Source organism: Enoplosus armatus, chromosome 8 (genome assembly GCF_043641665.1).
Source record: "Enoplosus armatus isolate fEnoArm2 chromosome 8, fEnoArm2.hap1, whole genome shotgun sequence".
NCBI classification, from domain to species: Eukaryota; Metazoa; Chordata; class Actinopteri; order Centrarchiformes; family Enoplosidae; genus Enoplosus; species Enoplosus armatus.
In genome coordinates, this window is record NC_092187.1 from 15,582,318 (window position 1) to 15,594,405 (window position 12,088).

Here is a 12,088-nt window from a genome sequence, read left to right on the forward strand (position 1 = left end):
GTTGGGCGTAGAGAATTAAAATTTGGCATGTCAGCAGCTCATGTGAAAACTATGACTGAGGTTGGTATTGGTGATCTTCTTAGTTGCCCCACATAGAGAGGAGAAGAGTAAGAGAAATAGGCAGTGAGAAAAGAAAGAAAGACAAGGAGGTTAAGACAGCTTGCCTGTGCTCCTGTTTCTGGCACGTGGCTGATGGTAGCCCAGCCAGGGCTCTTATTATTTATTCTGTATCGCTGACATGGAACTGCGATCTCAGTGAAAACAAAGCTTTCTGGAAATGGGTTTCAAGACTGACAGTATATAAACAACACTGACGTAGCAGCCTGCCAGGGCAAGATTAGCTTGGCAGGTTCAACAGTTAGACGAGGGTGAGCCAAGTCCAGAGATGGGTGCAGGACCTCATAGGGCAGACAGACAGAGGGACAGACACACACTGCCAGACAGCAGGAGTGTGCTTGCAATATTGTAAAACACTGAGTCGACAGTCCTCCACTCCTCAGGCCACGTATAATCAATGTATCTTCCTCCATTAATCTTCCATTTACAATTTGGGATTCATGAAAAGAGCGACTTGTCACTAATCAAAAGCATGTCTCATCACTAATCAGATATGTGAACATCTGATTACACCACTTGACCCAGCTGGCTCTTGGTTTTGAGGGGGCTTTTTACTACTTGTCATGTTCTTTTTTTTCCTTTTTTTTTTTTTACCGCTGAACGCGGATTCGCTTTTAAATCTGTGTACTTGAATGATGCTCGCTCTTGTTTGCTCATATCCTTCTATGATACAGCAGTCACAGAACGTCTTACTACACCTCAACACTTTCATATTAATTATATGTCTTTGCTTCTTTCTCAAAGGTTTCTTTGAGCCCCCCCCCCATGCGGTGGTAAATCTTCTCTGGTAAACTACACTAACACGATTAGCTTTCATGCTATGCACATTAACATGGATGGAACACTTACGTAACAGATATTGAAAGCAAATTAAATGTCTCAAATGTAAGTCACAGATCTTCTGTAGATGAATATCCTGATCCCCTCGTGGGACTGAGAGAGAGTGGCATCCTCGTCAGAGTGGAATTAATAGCTTGCTTCAAATAATGAAACAATAAAATAAATAAAATTCCCCCCTTTACCACAGCTGAGACCTTTACATGAACAATTCCAGGGCGTATTCATTCCCACAAAGCAATTGTGAAGGTTGCAGGCAGTAGGATAGATATTGATTACTTTAATATAGAGTAAGAACAAAAATGTCAATCCAACATTGTGTCATACTTCCAATGCACACAAACACACACATACTGTATATACAGGGCTTATATATGGGCCTGATGTGTTCTTTAGTGAATCTTTAGTTGTTGTTCATGACTGCAGTATCCACACATACAGTGACAAGCGATGCACAATAACATTTTGACGTACAGGTTCATTCTTCTTAATGTTTGCTGTTTGCTTTGAGCTAGTTACCAAAAAACCTGTTTGTTGTGTGTGAGGGATGTCACTGTTCAGCAATTTTCAACCAAGAAAATGATGTGTTTATAATTCATCATCTTTTTGTGCTGCAGTGCTACAACTAACTACTACAACTAATTATTTTCATTATCGACTGATCTGCCGATCATTTTCTCAGTGAATCGATTCATTGTTTGGTCTATAAATTGTAAGAAAATAGTGAAAATACCTGTGATAATTTCCTAAAGTCAAAGGTTACATAATCTAATGGCTTGTTTTGTCTGTCCAGACAGTCCAGAACCCAAAGATATTCCAAAACAGATATTCAGCTTAAACAGAAGCTGGCACCAATGAATGTTTGTCATTTTTCCTTGATAAATTACTTCATTGATTAATTATCAAAACAGCTGCCTATTAATGTTCTGTTGATCACCTAATTGATTGCAGTAAGTTATTCATTGTTTCAGCTCTACTGCAGTCTACTGCTTTTCTTTTGCCTTATGATGTCAGTGCCATTTGGCCATGAATTTTAGTTGGCTGGAGTTGGTTGTATTTCTATTTGTAGTTCTATTTCTTTCTTTTTTCTAAAATATGTATCATTACAGTAGGAGGAGGGCTACAGCTGCATTCTGCACACAATCCTGTATTGTATAGTATAAGGAAAATTAGCCATAGAAATTTTCTCAGAAAAAAGTAACGAAGATGTGTGTGTGGTGGTCTGACGCATATGCTGTGAAACAGAATCTCTATAGATCATTATTCAAACGGTAAGTTTTAATTTCAGGAAGTGGCCATAACAGTATTTAAGCACACACACACACTCACACAGCCTCACTCTGATACAGACACACAAACGCATTGATTAACCAGGCACAGGAACTATAGTCGACTTGATGATATGAAAGATGAAATATGAGTGATATTTCATAGCGCAACAAGACACTTAAATGTCATGTCATTCAAAACAAGTGTCTCTTTTGCTTTGACAATCTCTCTAAAGAATTGGCTGACCTTCACAAACATAATAAAACAATGATTACTCACTCTGCTGACACTGTAACACAGGAATGTTTCATTTCTTTGTGTAAAACTCACTCATACAGTAACAATTCTCTAGGTGCTATATACCTGTACACAAGCGGGCATTTGTCTTGTATCCTATATACTAATGTTAGAATTAGCTTTGAATGAGTCATACCCTTGAACTACTGAAAATCTGAAAACTGAAAAGTCTTCAGAAAAGTGGTAGGACTGGTTTATCACATATGAAAAATTGCAAAGGGATATTGCTCAAGTGGCACTAGTGCTATAATGCTCATGGTAAGTCTCTCACCCAATCACTTACACTGGGACAGGCTTGTGCCTCAAATTTGTAGCCACCAACCCCACATCCACCCTGTGTCTAGCAAATTAATCTAAATGAACCAAGACAAATATCTGTCTTCAGTTTTTATCATATGGAATTTCTTTTATTTTAGTTCTACTTCTAGTTCTTCTTATTCTATATTTCTTGGAGTGTTATATTTTCTTAAAATCTAACTTAAAACTTGAAATATAGTAATAAACCAGAGGTGAAACAGAAGGGATAGTATGAACCAGTTGATTCAGACTTTAACTTTACATAATTTGATTGTGTAGCTCACAGCATACAGTATAACTGTGTTAGTTCTGTTTTCTATTGCCTGCAGCTATTCCGTTTCTAATTACACCCACCGTAAGCACTACAATCACTTTAGATTTGTTCCAAGATTATGTTCCTCACCCCTTGTATGCACTCTTTTACAGCCTATTAACCATAATGTCATACAAAGTAAAAGTGTTTGTGATGAAGTAAATCAACAAATTAATTAAATCTTGTAATCAATCTTGATAATAATTGAAACAGCTCATCCCTGAAAAATATGGGTATGCTTCGATGTTTTCATGCATGTAAAATGGAACATACACCAAAAAAACAAAATATTGATACAAAATACATTCGACTTTCTTAACCATGCTCGCACCATGACTCCAGGGACGGTGATGTCGGTCTGTTGGAGGATGAGGATGAGGATGAATCCCAATCCTAAAAGGATGAATCCTAATGGTTCTGGTGATCCCCTGACTTTTCCTCTAGAGCCACCATGAGGTTCACATTTGTGGTTGAGAGTAAAATACTGCCACAACTACTGGATTGATTGTTATGAACTTAGTTAAACACATCCATGTCGCCCTCAGGATGAATTGTAATAACTTTGGTTTCCAGACTTTTCATCTAGCGCCATCATTAGGTCATAATTATATTTAAAATACCTGAAACACTAATAACATTCCCATCAGCCTCAGCTGTACTTTGTGTTTAGTGCTAATTAGTAAATATAAGCACACTAACACCTTAATCTAAGGTGGGGAACATGGTTACAATTACCTGCTAAATGTCAGCATGTTAGCATAGTCATTGTGAGATGTTAGCATGCTGAAAGCATTTAGTTCAAAAGCCACAAGTGTGGATGGGGACTATGAGGACTCTCTCTGGCCACTTCTGGCCACATGCCTACTTGTTCTGGCTCAGTTATTCAATTTCTGAGAAAAATGTGTGTCTTCATCTTTCTTCAACAGCCACTGGTTTACTTCAGCTGTTTGAAGTTTTGAGCTGGGCAGATAGCGCACACTCTGCATGTCAGATCGTCTTTGGTCAGCTGCCTTTTCACATTACAAGGAGTTATTTGATTGTTAATATCACAAATATTGCCTAATGCAGGTTTAAGACGACATCTTATCAGTCCAGCAGCACAGGTTCCACCCTCAGCAACACTCCCGCTCCATGCACTGGTCTCACTTTGCTGGGTCACTGAGATGATGCTGCGCCACAGGGGAGCTCCCAGCTTCAGCACTGCACCAAGCCTGTCAGCTTTAATTACTTACGTTAATGTACATTTATGTGTCATTCTCCATTTACATCTCGTCTGTCTCTTTTTTCTCCTTTTCTCCTTCATTCTGACAACTGTTTTCCTCCTACCGTACACTGCCTCTTTACTCTGATTCTTTGAAATTCTTGCTTCAGTTCTAGTGAAAGATGCTATCTTTTACTGTTTTCTGGTGTACAGTACAATGTAGTGAAAGGATGGGCTGTCAGGTTATTTTTGAAATGTTGTACACCACATTAGAGACCTCCTGTTATGTTTTGCACTCCTTTTAGTGCCTCCAGTCTGTGCAAAAATAGAACCAAACAATTTGCATTGAGTGGCTTCCCTTTTTTTTGTCCTTATGTTTCACTGCATCTACTTACAGTTACATCATAAAATGTCACCTCCTTAAAGGCTCAAACCTAACACGACTTAGAGTCGACAGCCATGCTTGCAGCTCCTGTGAGGCTGCACTTAGCATGCTAAAATGCTCACAATGATAATGCTAACATGGTGACGTTTACCATCTTAGTTTAGCGTGTTAGCATGCTAATTAACACTAACCACAAAGTGCAGCTGAGGCTGATGGGAATGTTATTAGTTAAGTAGGTATTTGGTCATGAGGTCAGAGGCTGGTGGTTCAGGGTCTGGCCCTGCTGTGCGTTTTCTTGATGTAAAAAGTTCCAGTATTCCACCATGGCAGGACACCATTGCCACTGTGTATCACTCTGACTGCCAATACCAGCGGTATCATTTGTCTGTCCTCTCTTCCTATTTTTGTCACCCCTGGGATGACAGGAGGTCCTTACACTCGAGTCCCTGGAGTGGGCACTTACTATTGTCAATAGATTGAATAGGACATGTCCATGTGATTTAAAAAGAAAAAAAAGTTTTGGATTATTTGGCTCAACGAAAAAGGTACAGCGGGAGCTAATCTGGCTTTACTCAGAGGGCGGAGATTAACAGGGTGACACTTCAATTCGAGGTTAAATCCAAAGCATCTATCTTTGCTCTCATTTTAAGCTTGTAGAGTATGTGAAGGAATAAAAACTGCCAAAATTGAGACCTTGCAGCTCTGAACATTGTGGGCAAGAAAAGATGGTTGCTCAGTGACACAATCCCTCCTGCGGAGGACTGTCTTTATGTTTGTACTCAGTGAGCAAATCAAATCAAATTAATTCAATTGTACTGTCAAGTGTACTACTGTTTTGTACCACGTAGCACATAGAAACATATGACAGCAAGACGGAGAAATAGAGTGGGTGTTGTGTGTGTTGTGGTGCAGGGCTCATGAAGATCAAGGTAGACAAGGCAGCATGAACCAAACAAAAAAGTGTACTGTATTTTGCTTTTGCTGCACTTTAGGCCATTTGAATACTTTTGAGGTCATCTGTTGAGTGCAACCACCAGCACTTGAGAGTGCAGCGATAAATATTCACCGTTCATCCTGCTGGACAAATGCTTGTGTGCTTAACTCAGCTTTCTCTTTTCTACGTAGTTTTTCTATACAGACCTTAAAAAGCCTGAAGTCCGTAAAGTAATATTATGATTTTGAGGAATTTATACATGAACAGCCAATAGAAATAAGGTAAGAAATGGTATTTAAAGTTCCATGTTTGAATGAAATATCTCAGAAATTGACTCAGTAGATCATTGACTGTCTGTGGCCCCATTCTGAATTTCAATGCTTGTAACTGGAAATGAGAAAAGAACAGCAAATGAATTAACCATAAATAATGAAACACGTCTGAGGCAGTTTTTGAACAGAAGGGGATATTTAAACCCAGTACGCGTGAAGAATTATAACATACTTTAAAGCTTACTATGTGAATGATGATGATCTATCTATCTATCTATCTATCTATCTATCTATCTATCTATCTATCTATCATGACAGTGTTACGTTTTATCTGGGTCTACGTAAGTGTGCCTGTGTGTTGCATGTGTCTGTGCTTTGATGCATTGTTTTGTAGAAGGTTTTTTGGGATTTGGGGTTTCAGATTTCTGCCATGAAGCTGTTGCGTGGAAGGAAAACAAGCAGTGGCATTTGGAGCCGAGAGAGGAGCGAGTCTCAGGTGATGTTTTATTCAGAGCAGAAGAACAGAGTGCGTGAGGGGGAGAACAGCAAAACATAAAAATGATGGATGACAGAGGGGCTCAAGGTGTGATTCTAACCATGTGTGATGGTCAGGTTTTTCTAGGCTGTGTTTGTGTTTGTGTCTGTCACCTGCTGCCAGCACACAGAACAGATTATGTCAGATTCTCCTTGGTCACCATCACTTCAAAGTTTCATGACTCAATTTACTGTTGACTAAATCGGAAGTGGATGATTCCAAGGCATAGTTTCTGATAACTGGTTTCATTCTGGATACAGTTGACGGTCGGCAAAATACCCCGATTTATTAGGATCTGACGCAAACAAATTTCTTATCAAATCTTTTATCTCTCCTCACTCTTTTTTATGAGCAAAAAGCAAAGCCTTTGTGGACTGTGCTGTTCTGTAGTTCAACAGGGACAAACAGTGGTGACTCTTCTCTAGAGAAATGATCTAGATGATCACCTCACGTCCATTTAAAGGCAAAATTTGGCATGTTTTATGTGGATGTCCACTCAGTGTAGATGGTAAATGTAGTCAATTGAAGCAATAAATTCCTCAGTACATGCTATATTGACCAAGAAAGCTGAGTTTTCTTCTTGCAAACACCGATGCAATAAATGGATTCCATACTGGATTTGAGTTTTATAAAATGATATTGAACCCCAATGATTCCTTTCTTGCAAGGAACGTAAGAAAAAAGATATAAAAGGGCACACCTGGTTACCTTGTCGACGCACTCTCCCAGGACACACCACTGTTCTATTTCCAGTCTTGCTGCCCCGGAAAAACCCTGAATCTTTTTTTTCCCAGAGAAAAAGCTGTTTTGTACTTAAGTCTCACCACGCCACTGCAATATTGGCCCAATTACAGATCTTATTTACTAGTTTGTTGCTTGCTTTTCACTGTAGTTTTAACTATTTCACTTGTGTCTGTATGTACAAAAAAAAAACTCCACTTGCTCCCTGCTTGTACATCCCAGCTTCCATAGAAACTCTTCTTCTCCTCTGCTCCCATGGCAGCTCGACTTCCTCTCCTCACCTCTAGCTGTTGCTGTCTCTCGTGTGTGTAGAACAATTGATATGTGTGGTCGACGCGCTGCAGCACAAAGTTTCCTGTGGGTGCTAAGGGCAGCACTTGACGGGCATCATATGATACGCCGGGTCACAGCGGTGGCAGTGTGTTTTGCCATGAAGTGCAGCATTTCTTATATTAAAATCACACATTATTTCTAAAATAAAAGCTCTTAATATCACCAAGCAGTACACTTCAGATAAAGAAAACTTTCAGATTCCATTTGTTCAGACTCACCTATGAAGAAGAAAGATACAGAACATTTCCAACACATGTATCACAGTCAAGGCATGTGACCATGAAATGACAAATTCTGAGCTAACCTTCATATTACAAAGAGCTGTCAGTCACTCTGTAACTGTACTTGGTGATGCAGAGGATACAAGTCCCAGGAGGCACACTGAGAGGACTATCACTCACTTTCTGATGATGCCACTCTTCCTCATTCAATCACGCTTACGGGTGTTGTCTCTGGAGCCACATGTGCCACCATTGGTCAAAGCCCTAACCTTATTCTTCCAGAGCCTTTGCTCCTGTTTATCGCATTTTCTGTCTCCCTTTCTGGTTTTCAGTGTGTAAATAAAAAATACAGAAAATATGATGATGGGTTAAATAAGGGTTAAGAAAATGGTAAAATAAGGATGAAAGTAAACAGTTTCAAGAGTGTAACCAAATGCCTGTATGTCTCTTCATGAGTCTCCTTTGCCATAAGATTTCAGAAGTCAAGTCAAAGAGACATACTCCCTCAGCCAAGTCAGATTAATCTTCGAAAGAACACAAACATTGTCATTGCTACCTTAGGCGGGGCCAGTGGTCTTGTCATCTGGTTAGATGGTAGATAATAAACAATTCAGGCCAATGCAATCTTCTAAACTCATGGAGGGTCTGCCGCTGTGCACGAGGATGTCATTGAGGGAGAATGAAAACAATACACACAGTGCAGCTTTTGTTCCTCTTTTAACCGTGAACTGCTGAACTGACCAGTGCTACAGGAAAAACCAACTGATCACATAGAAGACTTTTGTCTGACCATAATGAACAAACTGTTTCACTTACACCGTTGATAAAGATTTAAAACTTTGGAAGTAGCATGAAACACTGACACTATATCTTGTAATGCCATTAATAAAGATTTAAAGCGTTAAATTAGAACTTACAAAGGCTCAGATGCAGCAAGTAACTCCATATTTAATTGATTAAAGGAACAGTTCAAAAAACCAAAGTGTAAAAACAGGTTATTGTTTTACGGGGGCTTACACGTGGGACTATTTCTACATTTCTGCACCTGGCCAGGCACATAACCCCCCTGTAAAACTGCACCTGTCATTTCTACACTTCAGTTTTTGTACAGATTAAATAGATTAACTAGTGAGCTTTAGAGTTTCTGGTGGGCAGATTTATCTTTGGTCAGAGCCAGGCTACCTGTTTTTTCAGTCTTTATGCTAAGCTAAGCTAACTGGCTGCATAACACCATATTACCGTATAGAACTGAGAGTGGTATCAATCTTCTCATTTTACTCTAGGCAAGGAAGCAAATGACTCAATTGTTTGTATTTCACAAACAATTGAACAATTCCTTTGTACATTCAACCCTGTCTCCTAATAAATAGGTTCATACAGTGTACAACTAATCAACTACATCTGCAAAGGTGCAATATATTCATACTGAATGAATCAGTAAATCATTCACTGTCAACATATTTCATTTGTTTAACCTACAATATCTGTTTTAGGTAACTAAAGCATGATTCAAGTTTTTATGTTTATGTTTAGGCGACTCAAAGCACTTGGTTAATGTTGGAGAAAGCTGGTTGTCTTAATGGCTTAATATTGTTTATATGTGTTTACGTTTTCAATTTTTAACCACAATCTTTCCACAATTAAATAGTTAATACTTAATCCTTATTCTGCATATGTAAAAACGTGCAATGTTTTTATGTAAGTATGATACTGAAATACCTTATTCCTACAACATTTAGAGGCTATAAACATGAGCGAGAAGAGGCGAAACAGATAGAAATAAATTATAAGCAGAACATGTACATGAGCACATGAATTTTAACTAGGAATTGAAACAAGCCCTAGAAACCTGGAAAACAACTCCACTGTGATAGAGTCCTTTCTCACTCACAAGCTCAGTTCAATTCACAGCTTTGTATTCAGTGACACTGTGTCAGAAATACTTGAAAACATATTGTGCGATATTCCAGTCAGCTGATGACACAGTGAGGACATTAATAGGATCTTTCTATTCCATTATCTATCTAACCTGTAATGTAGTAAAATAGGTGTACAGTAGCTCTATAGGTAGCTTTCATCCCCACTCAGCTCACTGTTTTGGTTTGCTGGTCTGATAAAATTGTGTTTCAACCATCGGGTGTATGCTAATAAAATTGTTGTACACAGCACAAATAAGATCACTTTACTTACTAGTTGCAACTCTGCATATTTTTGACTTAAATGTGGTACAAATAATTATGAATGCTGATTATTTTTGCATGCACTGGCACTTTTCACTCGATAATTTAATTTTGTTGCCGTCCTATTGAGTTCAAAGGAACAACACTGCAATTATGCTAAATGGATATTTGGTTTGCAGATATGTGTTATAACCACTACTCAACACACAACAAGAAAACAAAAAATAAAAAGAAGAGGGCTTTCAGAGCTGGCAACAGGGAGGAGGTGAGTACGATTCAGGGGGAACTGAAGGTAAAGATAAGGGAGGCCAAGGAGTGGTACAGGAGGAAGCTGGAGTAGAAACTCCAGCAGAACAACATCAGAGAGGTCTGGAGTGGAATGAGGACCATCACGGGTTACAGGCCGACCAACAACAGAGGAGCTGAAGGCTCTTCTGCTGTCTGCCTCCAACCTTCACCTTTTCCACTACCCCCTCCCCCTCCTGCTCCTCACAGCCCCCCACCCCCCTGTGAGAGCTTTCCTCACACCTCGTTCCCCAGTCCCCAGGCTGACGGCACTCTTCAACCTGACGACTCCACCCCTCCCCTTCCCTGCTGACCATGTTAGGAGACAGCTGATGAGACTCCACTCAAGCAAGGCTGCAGGCCCTGATGGTGTCAGCCCCAGGGTGCTTAAAGCCTGTGCCCCCCAGCTATGTGGAGTACTTCACCATGTCTTCAACATGAGCCTGAGTCATCAGAGGGTCCCCGTGCTGTGGAAGACGTCCTGCCTCGTTCCTGTGCCGAAGAAGCCGCATCCCAGTGGCTCCAAGGACTACAGACCCGTGGCACTGACCTCCCACATCGTGAAGACCCTGGAGAGACTCGTCCTGGAGCAGCTCCGGCCCATGGTCAAGCCACACTTGGACCCCGACTTGGAGTTGAGGAGGCCATCATCTACCTGCTCAACCGCGTCTACGCCCTCCTGGACAAGCCGGCGAGCACTGTGAGAGTCATGTTTTTTGACTTCTCCAGTGCGTTCAACACCATCCGTCCGGCTCTACTGGGTGAGAAGTTGACAGAGATGCAGGTGGATGCCCCCCTCGTGTCTTGGATTGTCACCTACCTGACTGGCAGACCACAGTATGTGCGCTAACAACACTGTGTGTCAGACAGAGTGGTCAGCAACACCGGGGCCCCGCAGGGGACTGTCCTCTCTCCCTTCCTCTTCACCATCTACACCACGGACTTCAGCTACTGCACAGAGACCTGCCATCTTCAGAAGTTTTCTGATGACTCAGCAATAGTTGGATGTATCAGTAAGGGTGATGAGGAGGAGTACAGGGCAGCTGTGGACAACTTTGTCACATGGTGCGAACAGAACCATCTGCAGCTCAACGTGACAAAGACAAAGGAGCTGACTGTGGATCTGAGGAGGACCAAGGTGCCGATGACCCCTGTTTCCATCCAGGGGGTCAGTGTGGAGAGTGTCACTGACACTCAGAAGAAACAGACTGGAAATCTTTTACATATACTACCTCAATATTACCTATTCTTAATTGACAGTGCAATACATATATATATATATATATATAGACATACATATACATTGCTGTTGTATATAATATTTACTTTTATTTTTCACTTAAATATTGTAAATGTGTATATTTTTATTTTCTATTTCTTATTTTTATATTTTGTACATACTTTTATTTCTAAATTTATGCTGCTTTCTAATCTTGAATGGGAGCACCAGTACTGTACAATTTCCCCCCAGGGATCAATAAAGTATTTCTGATTCTGATTCTGACTCTCTAATTGAAAGTTTGGTGGAAGAGTTATCACTTTGAGAAAGAGTAATAAGGTACCTGATAATATAATAATTTAAGAGTCTACAGCCACACTACCGGCTGTGAGGCAGTACTTGAGCTAAATGCTTATAACAGCATGCTGATAGCATGTGGATGTTTTATAGGTATAATGTTTATCTTGTTAGTTTATTGTGTTGGCATGCTAACATTAGCTAATTAAGACTAAACATAAAGTAGAGCTGAGGCTGATGGGAATGTCAGCTTTGCATTTGATCATAAACCACAACTGGACAAAATAGAATTTTGACCTGATGATGGCGCTAGATGAAAGATCAGGGGATCAAAGTTATTATAATTAATTCTCTG